This window comes from Cornus florida, unplaced genomic scaffold, assembly GCF_030987335.1.
Source record: "Cornus florida cultivar Cherokee Brave unplaced genomic scaffold, ASM3098733v1 CherokeeBrave_3.0.0_Hap2_Chr04, whole genome shotgun sequence".
NCBI classification, from domain to species: domain Eukaryota; kingdom Viridiplantae; phylum Streptophyta; class Magnoliopsida; order Cornales; family Cornaceae; genus Cornus; species Cornus florida.
The window spans coordinates 38,462,804-38,483,062 of NW_026775574.1; positions in this window are offsets into that span (position 1 = coordinate 38,462,804).

A 20,259-nucleotide genomic window follows, 5' to 3' on the forward strand; every position below is an offset into this window, starting at 1 on the left:
TAACAGGGTACACCTCAACCTATCATTGTGATAGCCCAAGTTTTGTAAATCCGGTGCGTCAGTGATGACCAAAAGATGACCTGATAACGGATCCGAAATGCGAAAGCGAAAGGTGAAATAACGGTCTCTAGAGATACAATGCATCTCTAAGACACCAATGTGACCCTCAATGAGGTCATGGAACCCAAAGGAAAACAAATGTGGAAGTGTCGTTTTAAAAACGGACAAAAAGGAACCTAGGGGCAAAATGGTCATTTTTAAAAAAAGTGGATTCAAGTGCTATCGAGCACACCACTGGGAAGACAATGAAAAACTAATCATGATGGACTCAAGAATTTTATTATTCGGAGTTCGGACGAAGGAGAAAGGTCAAAAACAAAAATGAGCGCACTAAACTATATAGAGGGACAATCCCCCGTACTAGAACCAAGTCCTAACCGTAGCTAACAACGACATCCCCAAGTTTCCAAAATCAACAAATTGTGCAATAACGTATATATATCAACATGTATATACAAGATATCAACCATTTACTAAGCACAACCCAAATTTTGGAAACATATACAATACATGCTCAAAGTCTACAACTACTAAGGCATGAAAGATGTCAAATACAAAGTGTGCAATTCCTTACGCATAGCAACAATATATTCAATAAGGAAAAACATATTCTCATGAATATAAAAGTAACAACTATGTTGTCCAATACTCAAAAGTAATCAAGTGAACATACACCAAATCCAAATCCATGATTTAAATATAAAAGCAACTTCCAAAATACAATTAAATCCATGGAGTAATAAAATAGAATTTAATTAGACATAAATAGCTAAATTCTCTAAATTCCAAGTTAATCCCAAACAACCTTAATTTAATATATATTGAAGGACATGTCATGGTCATCGCATATATAACATCAAATGACAATTTAAGTGATTAAAACACTTAAAACAAAATTAATCAAGCTAATTAATTAATTTCCTCTAGATTTTTAAACAATTCCAAATGCCCTCAATTTAATCTATGTTAGAGAACATGCCAAGGCCTATCCAAATATCACGTTACATCATGATTTCATGTTTGCTATCACCATGTGAATTAAACTTTCACAAAAGATAAATATTAAATAAATTTTGTAATTCTTATCCAAATGCCCCAAATTTAATATATGTTAATCAACATACTAAAACTTAATTTCCTAACATGCCACAATTTAATTCCATGTTATACACAAAGCCATATGAATTAAATCTCAAACATAAAAATTAATTAAATTAAATTCTAAATCTTAAACAAAACATGCTCACAAATTGTATATGCTCATATAACGATCAATACAACATAAATATAATCTTAAGACACCCTCTACCTCAATTTGAGATGAAAATCTCAAAAGCAATCAAAACGAAACGGCTCCGAATCCAACGAAACCCCTAGGTTTTGTCGGGGACAACACGATCTATATGAATCTCTAAGAAGCCCCATGAAAATCCAAACTTTGCCTAAATCCCAAACTCAAAATTTGGTCAGAAATGGTTTCTAATAAGGGGTAATGGTAGAGCACGACGAGGCGAGCAACAAATGCAAAGGCCGAAGGATTTTCACTTAGGAAAAGTAGGTTAAAGGAGGAGAGAGAAGATGGCAGCTCCATGGGCATCCATGGCTGCCTTTGGTCATGCAAGGAGAGGAGGAAGAAGAAGAAAATTTGATTTTTCTTCTTTAAGGCACCTATATATAGTAAATCACAAAAAGTGCCCCGAAAGGGCCCCACCGGGTCCGGAAAACGAGATTTTGAGTAAACGCACTCAAACGGCAAAAATCCATAAATAAAAAAGATTCAAAATGAGAAAATATGAACAACGGAAGAAACGACGTCAAAAACTAAGTCCTGAGCAGAAAGTTATGCCCCGAACAAGTTCGACGGCAATCAGGTCCAGAAACTCTGAAATTGGAGAAAAACGACCAGAACAGAATTCTATGAATTTACAAGTCAACAAAAAGTGAAAATGAATCATGTACGAGGATCCAGGCTCCAGATGAGATATTTTGCAATAACTTTCGTTAATTGCACAATGACCCCTACAAAAAGGCTTAACTGCGAAACTGCCCCAGAATGAAAATATCTTCCAAAAGATATTTTCTTAGATGCCCCTGAAATAAAATATCTTCAAAAGATATTTATGAAAAACACCCCAAGAAATGAAATTAATTCCAAAGATTTATGCATCCATGCCCATATGGGCACCGGGAGCAACCAGAGTATTTTTTTGCAAAAGTAAAGATACGCATTTCGTGGAAACCACTCACGATAAGGATACGTGGAGTCAAAAACCAACTCCGAGCACAAGAAGTGAGGTTGTGTCAAAAACAGACAAACGGAGATAAGACGAAATAGGGAAAATGACAGAATAGGGAAAAGACGAAATAACGCATAGTGTCCAAAAACGAAATATGCGAAAATGATTCTGTCCTCAAAGGAAGTTGTCAATTCACATGAAAGAGTCTCAGAAACCAATTCTGAGCACTCGAGATGACACTATGTGACGAAAAACCATCCACAGAAAAGAAAAGACAACGGAAAAAATTTATCCGCAAAATTTGAGGAAAAAGGGAAAAGGAAGAAAATGACCTGGTCATTACAATCATAGCCAGCTACGCATCCACTGCATATACGCGCCCTAACCATCAACTCTGAGACTCAAACTCATATCATGGTACCATAATCATATATTTAAAGTTTGTCCAAAAACCAGAGTATATCATTCAATTATTTGTTGATTTGATATAAGATTTATAATTCAGTTAGTCACTCAACTTATTCAGTTGATCTGAATTAACTACAAATAACAACTAATCCATGTAGTCACTCAACTTACTCAGTTGATTTGACCTAAATATAAGTAGGATTCAATTTTTACAATCCATTCCCTTATTCCAATAGGGTAGGTCTTAGCATTTTGAGCTAAACCATCCCTAGTATGCCACCGTCCCATACCAGTGCATACAATCCATAACATCTAAGTAATTAACAGAATTTAATATAGTAATTCAGCAATTAAAATTCAACACATTAATCCATATAATTAACAGAACATAGTTTAACAGTTCAGCAATTAATAACCAAAACATTAATCCATGTAATTGCAGAACAGAGTTTATTATTTCAGCAATTAACATCCAGAGTAAGCATAGATCAAATCTGATAAATAAATGACCCTAGTGTGCATCCAAAACAAGTTTTATAATCATGCTATAATCCGTTAAATTGTTAAAACAAAATTAAATAATTTAATCATTTCCATCCGTTAACAGCATGCAATGTTGATTAATTTCATACTATTCATTCCATTAGCATAATGATGTAACTTATGCAATATGAGGTTATAGAATTCCATGAAATTACATTTAGAACCCTCAGTACATTCCCCAAAACATTCCAGAATGCCAAACTCGTCCAAACAATACCTAAAACACCTCTAGAATGCATCAAACAAGGGAGCCTGCTCTTAAACTTGAGAGCAGGCTCAATTACACATGGAGCCAGCTCCCTAGCCCTTGGATCCGGCTCTATGAAGAGGGGGGCCAGCTCTCCATCACCTGGAGTCGGCACTGCACAAGAGGGAGCCAGCTCCCACTTCCATGGAGCCGGCTCTCTCCCTCTCTGAGAGCTCTGAACCTTTTCTGGCCTTCTGCTTCGTCTCCGGCCATTTCCAACTCTTTTGTTCCTCTTTAATACTGAACCTAAGATTCTAATTTATACCTAGTAGCATTCCAATCATTTGTTTACAATAGTAGGAATTAATAACAACGTTTAGAACAATCACCGATTCATTATACTTTAAAAACAGACAACGAACTCCAAACTTGCAAGAACAATTACAGATTAAATTAAAACACATACAGTCGATTAATTTAACATAAACTAAGCATGTAGGATTCAGTTAACGTCCGATTAAAATCCTAGAGACCATCTAGGTATGCACAGAACACAGGTCAAGGGGAGAAAGAAATAATAGAAGTTCCCTGTGTGGTTTTGAATGAAAACCTCATCGCCATCTTCCCAAGTTCTCCGACAACGTCCCTTCACGGTCAACCTCCTACTGCTTAACCTTCCCTCCTCCTAGGTTCGTCCTTTCATCCACAGCCGAAACCCTAACTAACAACTCTCTGTTTTTCTCACAATCTCTTTCTGGTTCTCTCTATATCTCTAGTACGTGCATAGGGTTTTTCCAACCCTTTTGCAGACTTATAACAGTATATTTATAGGCAATACTAAAACCTAGGTCCAATTGTAATTAGAGACAGAAACCCTAACTAAACCCCAGTCGGCCAAAACGTGATTCATAAAAGAATAAAACCTAATTTAACATTATAACTAATAACACTAATTCAATCCAATTAACTAAACTAATAAACCATTTAACCAATTAAAACAAGTAATTCAATTAAAGAAAATAAAAATACAATTAATTAACCAATTAATCAAACAATTTAATTAAATAAAACAATTAATCAAATAATGCAATTTAAATACACAATTAAACAATTAAATCAAATAAATAATAAAACAATTAAACAATTAAGCAAATAAGCAAATAATCACCAAAAAATGCAATAAAAGAATAATTAAAATGCCGAGACTATCCTTTTAAAATTAGGGGTATTACATTCTTCCCCCCTAACAAAAGGAATTTCGTCCTCGAAATTCGCTCTTACCGTCTTCCAATATTTCAGGACACTGTGAGCAAATGACATCCTCCCGTTCCCAAGTAGACTCAACCTCATTGTGATAACTTCACTGAACACACACTAAAGGGATAACCTTATTACGAAGAATTTGATCCCGGCGGTCGACAATTCGACACGGTGGCTCCAAATATGTTACATCCGGCTATAACTCAATCTCCCCAACATCGATATGCTAATACCGATCCTTATCTCGCAGAAATTTTCGCAACATAGAAACATGAAACACATTATGTATGTGATCTAAATTATCTAGAAGTGCCAACCGATAAGCTACAGCTCCAATTCGATCTGTAATCATGAATGGACCGACAAACCGCGGTGACAACTTCCCTTTCTTCCCAAAGCGCATTACTCCTTTCATAAGAGACACTTTGAGTAGAACCTGATCCCCAACCTAAAACTCCAAAGCACGAGTGCGACGATCGGCATAACTCTTCTATTGACTCTGAGCAATGCGCATGCAATCCTTAATAAGAGCAATCTTCTCAGAAGTAATCTTACTGAACTAAGGACCCAAGAATCTGCTCTCTCCAACCTCTATCCAACAAACAGGAGATTGACATGGTCGGTCGTACAATGCCTCAAACGGTGCCATACCAATAGTCTTCTGGAAACTATTGTTATACGCAAATTTGACTAATGGCAAATAATCCTCCCAATGGCCCTTGAAATCAAGAACGCACGAACGAATCATATCCTCTATGATCTGATTAACCCTCTCAGTCTGTCCATCAGTTAGAGGATGATAAGCAATACTAAGATATAATTCTGTACCCAAAGCCTGCTGAAAACTCTTCCAAAATCCTAACATAAAGCTCGAATCCCTGTCCGATATAACAGACAATGGAATGCCATGCAACTTCACAATGTCTGTAATGTAAGGTGTGATACCCCTCGATTCTAGAGCCACGGGTGATCAGGTTCGAGCACAGATCCGAGGGATACCAAGCAATTAATATGTAAATAAGTACAGAATACAAATCAAATTAATAAGAAATAAATAATTAAAGGCTGGAAGAATTCTAATTAAAAATCCTTAAAATAATAATATTAAAATCCATTAATCCAAAACCTCCATTTAAATAATAACTCAGGAATCCATCAAGTGGACCCCTAATAATATTCCAAATTGAAACAGAAACAACTGAAATAAAATCTAAAATCAATCATGGGAAGTAGTCCTACGTAGTCGAAGGAATGAGTGTCTGTATCTGCTCTGCACGACCAAGCTCTAATCCTGGAATTGACGAGTAGTTGAAAAATAAGAGAGTGGGTCAGGTCCACATGCATGTCTCATTCTACTACGATCCATACAGAAACCCGATACGCAGATACATCCTAGATAGCTCAACAATATCTATAGTAGTCCATATATATATAAGTACACACTATAGGATGCTCACTAGTCCAATAGGTCTATCTTAGCCTGAGTAAAGATACCATGCAAATTGCACATAATGTGGTCATGTGTACCTAGACCTACCAAGGAACAACACTTATGTCCAATTATCCATCCTAGGCGATATACGCACCCTAACCATGTTCCTGAGACTCAAACTCATACCATGGCACCATAACATAAATATATAAAGTTCGTATCCTTCTAATATAAAATATCATCTAACTGATATAGTGGCCTGATATATGTATAGCAATCCATCAAGAAACCAAAGTAGGTCATTCAATTCCTTGTTGATATGACACAAATATGAGTTGGACTTAACCTTTATGGTTAATCTATACCTCAATCCAAATTAGGTAGGACTTAGTATTTGAACTAATCCATCCCTAGTATGCCACCATCCCATACCGGTGCAGACAATCCTTCAAATAACATAACTGTTAAAACAATAATTGTTATTTATCAACCATTATCCAGGATATGCATAAATATAGTTTAATACATATATTATGACATTAGGCATTCATTATAGTACTGAAAAATCACATTCCAACTGTTTAAATTGCTAAAATGAGTCATAGCATTTAAATTCTCCATATAATCCATAAATTGATACAATTGACAGAACATACATATCAATTTATTCCAAATCAAGCATAGTGGAATTCAAGTAACTTACTATGCTTATAACTCTATTTAGATATAATTAAACAGTATCAAATTATATACAACAGTAGCTCCAAGTTCTAGCAGTAATTTAAATAACCAAAACAGTGTGCAACCTACAGTTTTTCCTTAAATTCACCTTGCTCCGTTCCTTAGTCCAATTATGAATTAATGTTTTCTCATAATATTACAGGTCTATTATAGTTCCAAACATTATTTAAAACAGTTTAAACGAAGTGCAAATACACTGTATAGTCCAAACGGTCCCTAAAAAGCAACACTGTTGTAGTTTAAGACAAGAGCAGGCTATCCCAAATTGAGAGCCTGCTCTTTTAAAGTGAGAGCCGGCTCCCCACCCTTGGGAGCTAGCTCTTGGATGTTGGGAGCCGGCTCCCCACATGTGGGAGTTGGCTCTTGCTTTGTGAGAGCTGGCTCTTTCCTTTTGGGAGCCTACTCCTTTACCCGTAAGAGTCGTCGTCCGTTTTTCCCTGTCTTCTTCGCCTACGGTGATTCCCATGACCTTTGTTATTTTTTTAATACGTGTTCTAAGGTTTAATCTCAGTCCTAGATTAATTATAAGCATGCATTATATATCAATGACAAGAAAATTAAGCACGTTTTATCTTAATTCAAACAGAATTGTTAAGCGAGAACAACATCCAATCACAAAACAGTTTTTATGCAAAAATTTAATTTTCATACAAACATGCTTAAAAGATCCATATTAACTTCCATTAAAGTCCTGGAGACTACCTAGGCATGCACAGAACACAGGTTAAAGGGAAAGAGTAGAACAGAGACTTGCCTCAGATTTTCGTTTAGAAAACTTAAATTGTCGTCTCTAGTAACTCCGGCAACGTTAGTTGTTTTTACCAACCTCTGCTGCTCCTAGTTCCACCCTTGAGCATATGTCAAATTCCCCTCCTTAATTTAGTCTTAGCCTAAGCCAAAACCCTACCCTTCCTCTCCTATCTCTCTCTGTTTCTCTCTATATCTCAATGCGTCAATAGGGTTTATTTGTAACTCTATGCAAACGTATCATAATGTATTTATAGGCTTCACTTAAAACAAAACCTAATTCTAATTCGCCTCCAACCTTAAGTCGGCTACAGCGTGCATCATAAAACAATTAATAAAACCCTAATTTAATCCAATTAACACAGTCATGTCAAAATCCAAAAATACTATAATTAATGTAATTAAATCAAAAATTAAAATACAATTAAATACAATCAACTAAACAATTAATAAATAATTAAATAATACTTCAGCCATTAAGTCAAATAAACAGGTAAATAAACAAATAAAACAATTAAGACAATTAATTATAGTTAAGTCAATAAACAAGCAAATAAACAAATAAAATAATTAAAACAATTAATTAAATACCAGGACTATCCTTTTAAAATTAGGGGTATTACATAAAGTCTCGCCAACTGCTCCAAAGTAAAGTCAGTGCGAATAGGCAAGAAATGAGCTAATTTAGTCAACCTACCCACGATGACCCAGATGGAATTGTGATTCTTAAAAGAATTAGGCAATCCCTCCATAAAATCTATAGAAATGCTCTCCCATTTCCACTATGGTATAGGTAGTGGCTGTAGAGCTCCTATCGGCCTCTGATGATCAATCTTGACCATCTGACAAGTACTACAGCGAGAGACAAAATAGCAATGTCTTTTTTCATACTTGCCCACCAAAACTGCTGCTTCATATCCTGATACATCTTGTCTCCTCCTAGATGAACAGAAAACTCAGAATGATGAGTCTCAGTCATCATATTATTCCTCAAATCATCAACAGATGGTACCACTAAACGTCCCTTGTACCTCAAACCTCTATCAGTCCCAACATAGTAAAATGGGACTTCTCCAGAAGTTATCTCTGCACTTTTGTCAATGCACTGCTAATCATTGAGTTGCGCCTTCAAAACTTTGTGAATGATAGAAGGTGTAACTACCATGCAAGCTATGAAAGCATTCGACAACTCATCCACTGTCTTCAAAGCATTCCACTCAGTGGTAAATAAAGCAGAAAGACTACCAACGGGTCGGCGACTGAGTGCATCTGCCACCACATTCGCTTTCCCTGGATGGTATTGTATAGAGAAATGATAGTCTTTCACAAACTCTAACCATCAGCGCTGTCTCATATTTAGCTCCCGTTGAGTGAACAAATACTGCAGACTCTTGTAATCACTAAATAATCTGAAGGATTCTCCCAACAGATAATGCCTCCAAATGCGTAAGGCAAAGACTACCGCTACCAACTCCAAATCATATGTTGGATAATTAAGCTCATGAGGCTTAAGCTTTCGAGATCCATATGAAATCGGTTACTCCTCCTGCATCAAAACTCATCCAAGACCTTGCAAAGAAACATCTGTGTAGACAAGATACTCAATCCCGCTCTGTGGAGTAGACAAAACTGGTGCAGAAGTCAATTTGCTCTTTAGCTCATCAAAAGCTTTCTGACAGTATTCATCCCACACGAATCGTACACCCTTTTTAGTCAGATGAGTGAGTTGTCCCGCTCTCTTTGAGAACCACTGGATGAACCTACAATAATATCCTGCCAATCCAAGGAAACTCTGAATCTCGGTAGGTGAAGTAGGTTGTCCTCACTCAACCACTACTGAAACCTTGGCTGGATCTACCGCTATTCCCCTTTCTAACACCAGATGACCCAGAAACTTCACTTCTCGTTGCCAAAATTCACACTTCTCGAACTTGGCATATAACTGGTGTTCATGAAGCGTCTGTAAGACTATACGAAGATGTCTAGCATGATTGTTCTCTGACTTTGAATAAATTAAAATGTCATCTATGAAGACAATGGCAAATTGATCTAAGTAAGCCCTGAAGACTCTGTTTATTAAGTCTATAAAAATTGCTGGTGCGTTAGTCAGTCCAAAAGGCATGACACGAAACTCATAAGAACCATATCTAGTGAGAAACACTGTCCTCGGAACATCTTGCTCCCTAACCTGAAATTGATGATATCTAGAATGCAGATCAATCTTAGAGAAGTATGTAGCTCCCTTCAACTGATCAAAAAGACCATCAATCCAGGGCAAAGGGTACTTGTTATGAATAGTAACCTTGTTCAACTCCCTGTAATCTATATATAGGCGAAGCGAACCATCCTTCTTCTTCACAAACAGAACTGGTACTCCCTAGGGTGAAGTACTTCTACGAATAAAACCCTAACTGAGTAATTGTTAAATCTGATCCCTCAGTTCTTGTATCTCCACTGGTGCCATCTTGTATGGTGCCATAGCAATAGGCGTAGTGCCTGGAGTTAAGTTAATCATAAAGTCGATCTCACGACTAGGTGGCAACCCTGAAATCTCTTTAAAAACATCAGGAAAGTCCTGTACAATTGGTATGCTATCCAATGCTATAAAAATTTCCTCCTCATATGGAACAAATATACGCTAGTGACCCTGTTAGAACATGGCATAACGATGACGTACATATCCTGACTAGGTAAGGTAAAAACAACAGACCCATCATAACAATTAACTTGGGCATAGTAGTGAGATAACCAATCCATCCCAAGTATCACGTCATAAGTGTGCATGTCCAGGACCAATAGATTGGCTAGAAATCTGAGTCTACTAATATCAAGTGTCACAGGCCTATCACTCTCATATAAAATGGCAGTATTGCCTAAAGGTATAGAAATACCCTGAGGTCTATTACATACCTGCGTCATCATCCCAGATAAAGCAACAAAAGATTGAGATACAAATGAGTGTGTAGCACCCGTATCAAATAAAATATGTCCCTGTGAACCATAAATAAGAAACGTACCCTCAACAGCCTAAGGTGCCTGAATATCCTGTGGCATAGGGTTGTACACCCTACCATAATGTAACTGCTGCAGTACCTATCCCTGAGACTGTGGCGGCGCCGGTAATGCCAGATATGTCTGTCCCTGAATCTTTGGAACCTATGGAGCGGGTAAAGATACTGGTGCCCTCTGTCCCTGCTGCACATACTTTCCCAGTCCCTGTCCTACTTTAGGACACTTCCTCGAAGTATGACCATACTCTCCACAAGTGTAGCAACTACCCTGGAAAGTGCTAAATGGCCTCCTCTGTCCGTTAGCCTGTGGCTGACCCTGTCCTGCCTGTGGTCCTCTATTCTGTTGCCTCTAAATAGGTGCCCCATTCCTGTGAGCATCTGAACCACCCTTGTACTTCTTCCAAGACTGTTGTCCCTGGAATTTACCCTTGTCATTCTTTTGGTGTCCATTGCCATTCCCTTTCTCAGTTGACTGATTAGTAGAGTCTCTGTCAACCCACTTCTCACCCCGTGCCTGTCTGAAGTCCACGGTCAACTGATATTGCTGTAGAGCGGTGTCCACCACCTGAGCATAAGTAGTGTAGGTTGGGCTACCTATAATAGGTCGCTTAATAGACCACAATAGTCCCTTAACGAAACTATTGCGCTTCTTCACCTCTATATCCACCTCATCTGGAGCAAAAAGAGATAAGCGCGCGAACTACTGCTCATACTCTGCCACTGTCATGTTTCCCTAATCTAGATTGAGGAACTCTGTCTTCATAGCTACCCTGACTGCATAAGGAAAGTATTTCTCATCAAAACGTGCACTGAACTAATCATAAGTCAATGATATCCTCTCCTCTACGGTGGTAACTGACTCCCACCGCTGTGGTGCATCTCCAACTAGCTTAAAGATAGCAAGCATCTGCTTCTGAACCTCCGTGTACTGAACCAGGCGAAGATGTCGCTCGATGTCGCTCGATGTCTTATTTCCATTGGTGAGCTGCTTTCGCATCGGTGGAGCCTGAGAACTCAGGTGGGCTCCCCTTTGTGAAAGAACTCCTAGCCTTTTCCTAAGTATCAGTCTGAACCACTGGTGCTGGTATAGGTGCCTGCTGAACCTGTGGTTGATTCCAAAGTGCAGTTGTTACCCATGCCTCTATAGCCCGAGCAATGAGGTCATTGATATGAGGAGGATACTGACCATCATCATCCTAAAACCTAGGCATTTGCTACTCTTCCACCGTTTCCTGACACCACAGGTGTTCTTGTTGCCTACGTGTCACTCTCCTTTGTCGACTGTTTCCTTGCATGTTATGTCCTCTTCTAGCGTTAACCATGCTGTTAATATAGAAAGATAGACATTAGTACGATTTAAATGGACCGGAAAGGAATACAATGAATCCCAAACTTAAGCTCTAATCAAGAGAAAATGCTACGCGGAAGTCTTAATACGAAATACCCTAGAGACACTTGAACCTGGAGTGCTCTGATACCAACTGTGATACCCCTCGACTCCAAGACATGGGTTGATCAGGCCCAAGCCCGAACCCGAAGGAATATCAAACAATTAATATATAAACGAACACGGAATACAAAATGAAATAAGAAATAAATATTAAAGCTGAAAGAATTAATTAATATAAAATCCCCAAATCATCAAAGATCAAAAAAAAAATCCAACTCTCCAACACCTCTAAGAATACAACTCGGGAATCCATCTAGTGGACCCCTAAACCAAAATCCCAACTGAAAAGTAAACAACTGAAGATAAAATCTAAATCTAGAACATGGAATGAAATCCTACATTGTCGGTAGAGTGAATGACCATCTCTGCTCATCCTAAACAAGCCCTAAAACTAGAACCGTCTGATACTTGAAAAATATAAGAGTGGGTCAAGCCCACGAATAAGTTCTATTCTAACTGCAATCCATACAGTAACCTGATAAGCAAATACATCTTAGATATCTCAACAATATCTATCTAATCTATACATATATATATATATATATATATATATATATATATATATATATCCACACTAAGGGACATTCACTGGACTACAAAGGGGGTCTCAAGCTGAATAGAAGGCAACATGCAAAACGCACCTAAGTGGGCATGAGTACCTAAGCCTAACTGGGTACACCTCAACCTATCATAGCCAGCTACGCATCCACTGCATATACGCACCCTAACCATCGACTCTGAGACTCAAGCTCATATCGTGGCACCATAATCATATATTTAAATTCCGTCCAAAAACCAAAGTATGTCATTCAATTATTTGTTGATTTGACATAAGATTTATAATCCAGTTAGTCACTCAATTTATTCAGTTGATCTGACTTAACTACAAATAACAACTAATCCATGTAGTCACTTAACTTACTCAGTTGATTTGACCTAAATATAAATAGGATTCAATTTTTAGAATCCATTCCCTTATTCCAATAGGCTATGGTGTGCTGCCGCACCAACACCTAAAAGATGTGCATTATTGAGTGTGAGTGTGCAAAGTGGCCAAGTTTTAAATTTATGAATGCCATTACTACCTCTAACTAAAAATATAGCTAGGGTGAGTAGGGATCGTCCCAAGGGATTGTGGGCGTGCCTTTGCAATGGAAACAATGTATAGGGTTAGTAGGTCAAGTGGTCAAAAGATGGTTTGATTAATTGATTAAGGTATTATGCAAATTAATTAAAGCAAGCTAAAGGTAACAATTTAGTAAGTAGGAAAAAAAGATATAGAGGAGAGGACTTGGGGTACTAGAGCTCACCACTAAGCTTGACTTCACTAGACACTAGCAATTGTATATTAATGGGGAAATTGATTTGTAACTTGTGTGTGTGAGTCTACATTAATTGAAACTAGGCATGGATGGCAAATAAACATAGATTGTCTAGCCAATTCATATGGAAAGCACAACCTATCAAATGAGACCAAAATCCATTTAATAAAACCAAAATTTATGGACACAGTACTATCGAGAAACATACACCACTTGCATTCATAAGTATAGAACACCAAGGAACAAGAGTAGATTGTCCATCGATCTATGAATCTAAACATGGAAATTAAACTAAGTAAGCTAAAAGTGTGGCACAATCCATCAAGAAACAAGTGTGAACCATCAAATAAATTGCAAGAGTGTTCAATTAAGCTCTATGTTTTGACCATCTCTAGATTAACTTCATCCATACACATAAACATGCATAAATTCCACTAAATCTAGAGAAAAGCACATGAATCATCCATTCTAGCATACATAGACATATGGTAGGAGTAGATAATCAATTGAAAGCATTAATCCATACACATCAAGTAGAAAGCACAAGATATATATATAAATCTAAGATCAAAACATTTGTTATAAATAAATCCCCAAAAATACACAAAGAACTAAGTCTAGGAAGCAACCTTAGGGGCTACTCTAGCCCCAAGTAAATGTCTAGCCACTCATTGAAGTAGTCATCCAACCCTCAAGGGCTATCTCCATGGTAGGCATGAACTCATTCTTGATGGAAACCCTAGAAGAATGGAAGAACTCCCAAAGGTGTATGAAAAGCTCTCTAGTCTCTAGCCTCCTTTCCAAGATAAGAAATATACAAGTTTTTTTTTTTTTTTTTTTTTTTTTGAATTCTCAAGTATGATACAAGTTATTATGTAAAAATGGCTCAAAATCCTTATATAGGTAGGTCAAGTGTCACACCCAATGGTCTGGGCTCGTACACCAAGGTCCCTCCAATGATTGCATATGAGCCAACTTTTAATGAGCTGGAATCTTTTTTTTTTTTTTTTTTTTGGATTTGAGGAGGTTCGATCGATTGAACTGTGGTGAGATCGATCGAACTTGGTTGAGATCTATCGAATACTGCAGAGATCGATCATCCTTAGTGGCACCTTTCTGAATAAAGACAAATCTTTGAGATATTTTGGGATATTTTTAGGAAGAAGACAAAAGTGGTAGGTGGGGTGGTAGGTGTGGATAAGATAGGATAAGATCGAATTATTTCGATTGATCGAAGAAATGTTGGATCGATCAAACTTGTTGGATTCTTTTGGATAAGGACAAAGGCTTGGATCCATCTTGAAATGTCTAGATTGATGAAACTCCAGATCGATCAAAGTAATTCTGAGGTCGATCGAACATGCTGAATTTTCACACTTTGCTTCATTTTGCTTCCACTTTGCTCCTTTCTTCCATTCAGCTTGAGATTGCTTTATTTATGCTCTTATTTGGTTGAATTGACTTATTTTTGGGATAACCTAAAAAGGGCAATAACACGAAATTAGTCTAAAACGGAAAAGTAAGATAGATAAAGGTCCTAGAATGCTCAAACTTAAGGGATTTAAATGCGCACTTTTCAGTGCTCATCAGGGTAGGTCTTAGCGTTTTGAGCTAAACCATCCCTAGTATGCCACCATCCTATACCGGTGCATACAATCCATAACATCCAGGTAATTGACAGAATTTAATATAGTAATTCAGCAATTAAAATCCAACACATTAATCCATATAACTAACAGAACATAGTTTAACAGTTCAGCAATTAATAACCAAAACATTAACCATGTAATTGCAGAACAGAGTTTATTATTTCAGCAATTAACATCCAGAGTAAGCATAGATCAAATTTGACAAATAAATGACCCTATTGTACATCCAAAACAAGTTTTATAATCATGCTATAATCCGTTAAATTATTAAAACCAAATTAAATAATTTAATCATTTCCAGTCATTAACAGCATGCAAGGTTGATTAATTTCATACTGTTCATTCCATTAGCATAACGATGTAACTTATGCAATATGAGGTTATAGAATTCCATGAAATTACATTTATAACCCTCAGTACATTCCCCAAAACATTCCAGAATGCGAAACTCGTCCAAACAGTAACCAAAACACCTCCAGAATGCATCAAACAAGGGAGCCTGCTCTCAAAACTTGAAACTAGGCTCAATTACACATGGAGTTGGCTCCCTAGCCCTTGGAGCTGGCTCTATGAAGAGGGGAGCCGACTCCCCATCACTTGGAGCCGGCTCTGCTTCCTAAGAATAGGAAACAAATCAAGTTATAAATAATATATGGGTAAACATTAAGAAAGGTTAACTTGCCTGATTCGCTTAAACTTTCATTACAACACAACAAACACTTTCAATTTTCCTCTCTTATTCTTTCTGTACAAACCAATAACCCGCAGTTAACAATATGCTATCTAATAAAACTATATAACCATAAAGGAAAATTCTTACCTCTTATACTTCCTTCATATCCACGAATACGAATAGTATTACTCACAATTGAACACTCTACTCAAACAAGAATGACTGGGAAATACTCTGTTCAAAAAAGAACAATTAGGAAATACTCTACTCAAACCCGAACAATATTTAGGAAATAATTTCCTGAAATAAGATAATTCAAAAATCCTTTTATAACGTGAACAATGCAAATTTATAGAAACTAAATTACATAACAAATTACATGATAATATCATCAAAACTCAAATTATAATTTAGATATCTTATCCCAAACATATTCCTTCGTTACCGTAGTTTTATGTCCATCAAATAGATAACAAAAATCATGAGTCTTAAAAATCACGGTTGTTACACACAAGCTCTTTCAATACTTGGAAACACCATTCCAATTTTGGGTTTAGTTTCTGGTACATCGGGAGTTTCGGGTGCCATTGATGATGTTGGTGGTGATGTGATGTAATACCATAACCAAAATCCATGGAAAACAACTAACTGATGAGCGATAAATATTGCATATTTAAGCCTCTAAACATGTGTATGTTAACACCTTAGTGATACTTTCATCCAGGTTTTATACTTATTTTTGAATATTTGCCTTTTGTAGGACTTTTCTCGAAGAATAGGACAAAACCATGATTTTAGAGCTTAAAGAGATGTTTTCGAGGTTGCTAGAGATGTACCGGACCTTCCGAGCTTATTCTAGAGTCATTTTGGAGTAATTGAAGAGCACAAGGCCAAAAATCTTAAGCATTTTCCAAAATACTTAAGCACAAACACCCCTGGGAAGATGAAAAGACGCCTTGGAAGTTCCTAGTCCCAGAGCTCGAGCATTTTCGAAAATGCTCGAGCACAACCCCTCAGAGCTCGAGCACTAATGAACATGTTTTAATATTTTGGACATAACTTTTCACTCGAAACTCCAAATTGAGTAAACTCAGTAGTTATAAAAAGAAGACTTATAACCCAATATTTTTGTATCTAATAGAAATTTTGAGATTCGTACTTTAAATATGTCAAAATATCGTTACAACTTCAGAACAATTTGCTAAAAGAAAACTAAGTATTGAGATTATGCTCGAGCATAAAGTTTTGTGCTCGAGTATAAACCTCCTGGAAGTTAAAAATACATGCGGGAATGATGTAAAATCACCCCTCTTTGTTCCCTTATTGGCCCAATTGTTCCCAAAAGCTGTAAAACTCATCCAAAGGGGAATAAAACTTGTTCTCCACTATAAAATAAGATGAGAAAATATATTAATCTCTCATCTCTCTCTTCTCTATCTCTTTTATTTTGCAACTTTCAGATCTCGCAGCAGCTTTTAAGGTTTTAAAGATTGAAGAAGAAGATCCAAAGGAGTTTTTGGTAGTCCATGGAGATGGCTTATATAACATTAATGAAGACATCCTTCCTCTCCATGAGTAGCTAAATTCCATCTTAGGGCCTGGATGTAACCCGAATCCGAATAATCTTTTTACAGGTGCTCAAATGTCAAGCACAAAGATGTAAGCTTTATATATAAGTTACAACCACTCAAATAAGCCTCTGTCAAATTTTTGTAGAAACAAGCAAACTAAAGACAGAATTGAAATTCGAGGATGCTCAGATCTGTAATTGATTCCCTCAAAATTAAATCACTTTCTATAGCTCTATAATAGTGTATATATAGGGCCCTTTTGAATTATTGATGCATCCCTAAATAGGATAAGAACAATTGAGATCCTTTAATGGTATTAGAGTATAATATTTTGACATTGCCTTTGGTGAAAAGACCTTTTTACCCCTACATGCATTTCAAATATTAACACTCGCATTCGCCTTTTTGCAGTCCTCAAAGGTCAATGTACAATGTTGATATATATAGCCAAGATAATGTATTTCTATCATTACCCTCTCTCATTAGGACCACTGTGCATGTGGCACATTGTTGTGAGTCCTTCAACAAACCTGGATATTAAGGAAGTACCAGAAATGCCCTCATAAGAGACATGTATTGCTGCAATAGGTGTGTGTGTGTGTATAAACCAGAATATAAGCATTGTGGCACTGTGGTTTATTATAGCACCTTAAAGAAGTGTAATACATTCACACACATAAGTATAAAATACTAAAATACCACTGTGATAGATACAAATATAATAATGTATAGCCATGAACAATTTTGACATGCATTTGACATTAATAGGGCAAACCTCACTTAGGACCAATAAGCTCCCCATTTTTCCTTTCTATGTTAAAACCCCTAGAATTTTCCCATTTTTTGATATTGAAAGTCAAAAGGGTTAAGGGACCAGAATGAGAGTATATAAATACAAGGCTCTCTTCATAGAGACACAAATAAGACTAAGGTTGAATATACCATATAAGAATGCTGCTATCTTTTGAGCTCAGGATTGATTACCCCAATATTCAATCAGTAGAATGCACTTGGATGAATGTAAAACTTAAGTAACATAGCAAGAATACATAATGTTGGTTCACAACGGGTTTGGATATCAGTCAAATACACAACCAATCTTGGTTTGTTATCACAGACACATAATTAACCACTTTTTAGCTCAAGCATTAAGATGCACAGCTTTCAAAATATAGAGTGTAGATGCTTAGATGATGAACTTAAGGTACAGAGCAATTATCAACTGAAGAAGTTCATTTTAAAAGAATATCACACAACCCTAGCATCAAATTCCAGAGGATTAAACTGTCCATCTTCAACACAACATCTTCAAGACCAGTTCTCACACTCTTGGAATAAACAAATACACGTGTTTAAGAGAGAATCATAGCAGAGATGGCAATGTGTAGTAATTTTAGTAAGTAGATCAAGTTTGTAACACAGCTTTAAACACTCAACATCTTGTTTTTTCAACATATATACACAATGGTTTCAAGAGGGTCATGGTAATTTCTCCTGAATCTTTAGCTGAATAAGAATTCCACAGACATGATGCATCAAAGCAATCATGCTAGGATCACCAACAATCAATACACAGCCCTTGAACTTCAAAGTGTAGATCAAAACAGCCTTACACAATTTATGGCCTAAGGTCCTCTATATTAAGTCATGACATGCATATAACTATGATGACATACATTAAAAATGTCATTAATCAAGTAACCAAATTATCATCGTGCTAGTAACATTCCCTTCCAATATTCTAGCAACCTAATATACATAGACCTTAATATAAAACCTTGGACCAAGATACAATTCCATATAACCTTCACTAGGCTAGAATACACAATGTAAATCAATTTACATACACGGGATCAATATAAAGACAATTACATTCATTTGTCAAAGTAGCTAAATTAAAGTATGCCACTACACCACTTAAACAATTAAATCACAGATTATATGCTTATGTTTTTAGAACATCATGTGAGCTTAGGTTATAAAATGAAAATAAACAAAACCCTCAATGACTCATACAACACAAGCCTAGCATATTAAACCCTTCAAGACACAATGAAGTAGCAAGGCCATTTAGTTTAAACATTGAGATGAAGCAACTAATTACATGAAATGAATATAAATATTATATGATTTCTCAAATAAAAACAAGTATATATGCATCATGTGAGTATCTAAATCAAAGAGCTAATCCATGGCATGATTAACAACATCATTAGAGACTAAGCCACTAACAAACATGCTTTAACAATCCTCACAACTCACACTATACATATATAACACACACAACACCCCAAAACACAAAGAACATGCTAGGTTAAAGCCGTACTACCCTCCTTACCTCACTAGAGAAAGCCTCTCTAGAATCCAAAGAAAAAGTGGGCAATGAGAAAATCCAAGAGAAGGTGTTGTTGTCCAAGGTGCCACCAAGCTTTCTTCCGTCTATGGTGAAGCCAAAAGGTGAGATGAAGGTGGAAGAAATTAAGCTCTAAGGTTAAGCATCAATGGAGGTAGAGAGAAAAAGTGAAATGAAGAAGATGAATAATAGAGGAAAAAAGGGATGCAAGATATGACTTATATTATAAAAACAACCCTAGCACTACCTTTAACACACACACTTAAATCTAAGACTTCCACTTGTCACAATCTTAACCTTCCACACAAAACACACATCCAACCCTACACTTGGCACTATCCAAGCCTTACACAAGTCACCAATCCCCTTTAAACACATGGTCCAATGAAAATGAGACTCGTGTCCCAATGATGCGACCCGAGCGTGTGCACAAAATAATGCACAACACTTTGAGTTTGGAAATTAGTGTCAAGTAGGCACATTACTTTAAATTTATAAACCGTTTAACACCTATACTATGTAGTATGAGTGAGAAGGGATCGTCCCAAGAGATTGTACGTGTTGAAATTTAACTTCGACTTTAGCGTATCAAATGATTAGAAAGAGAGAGACTGG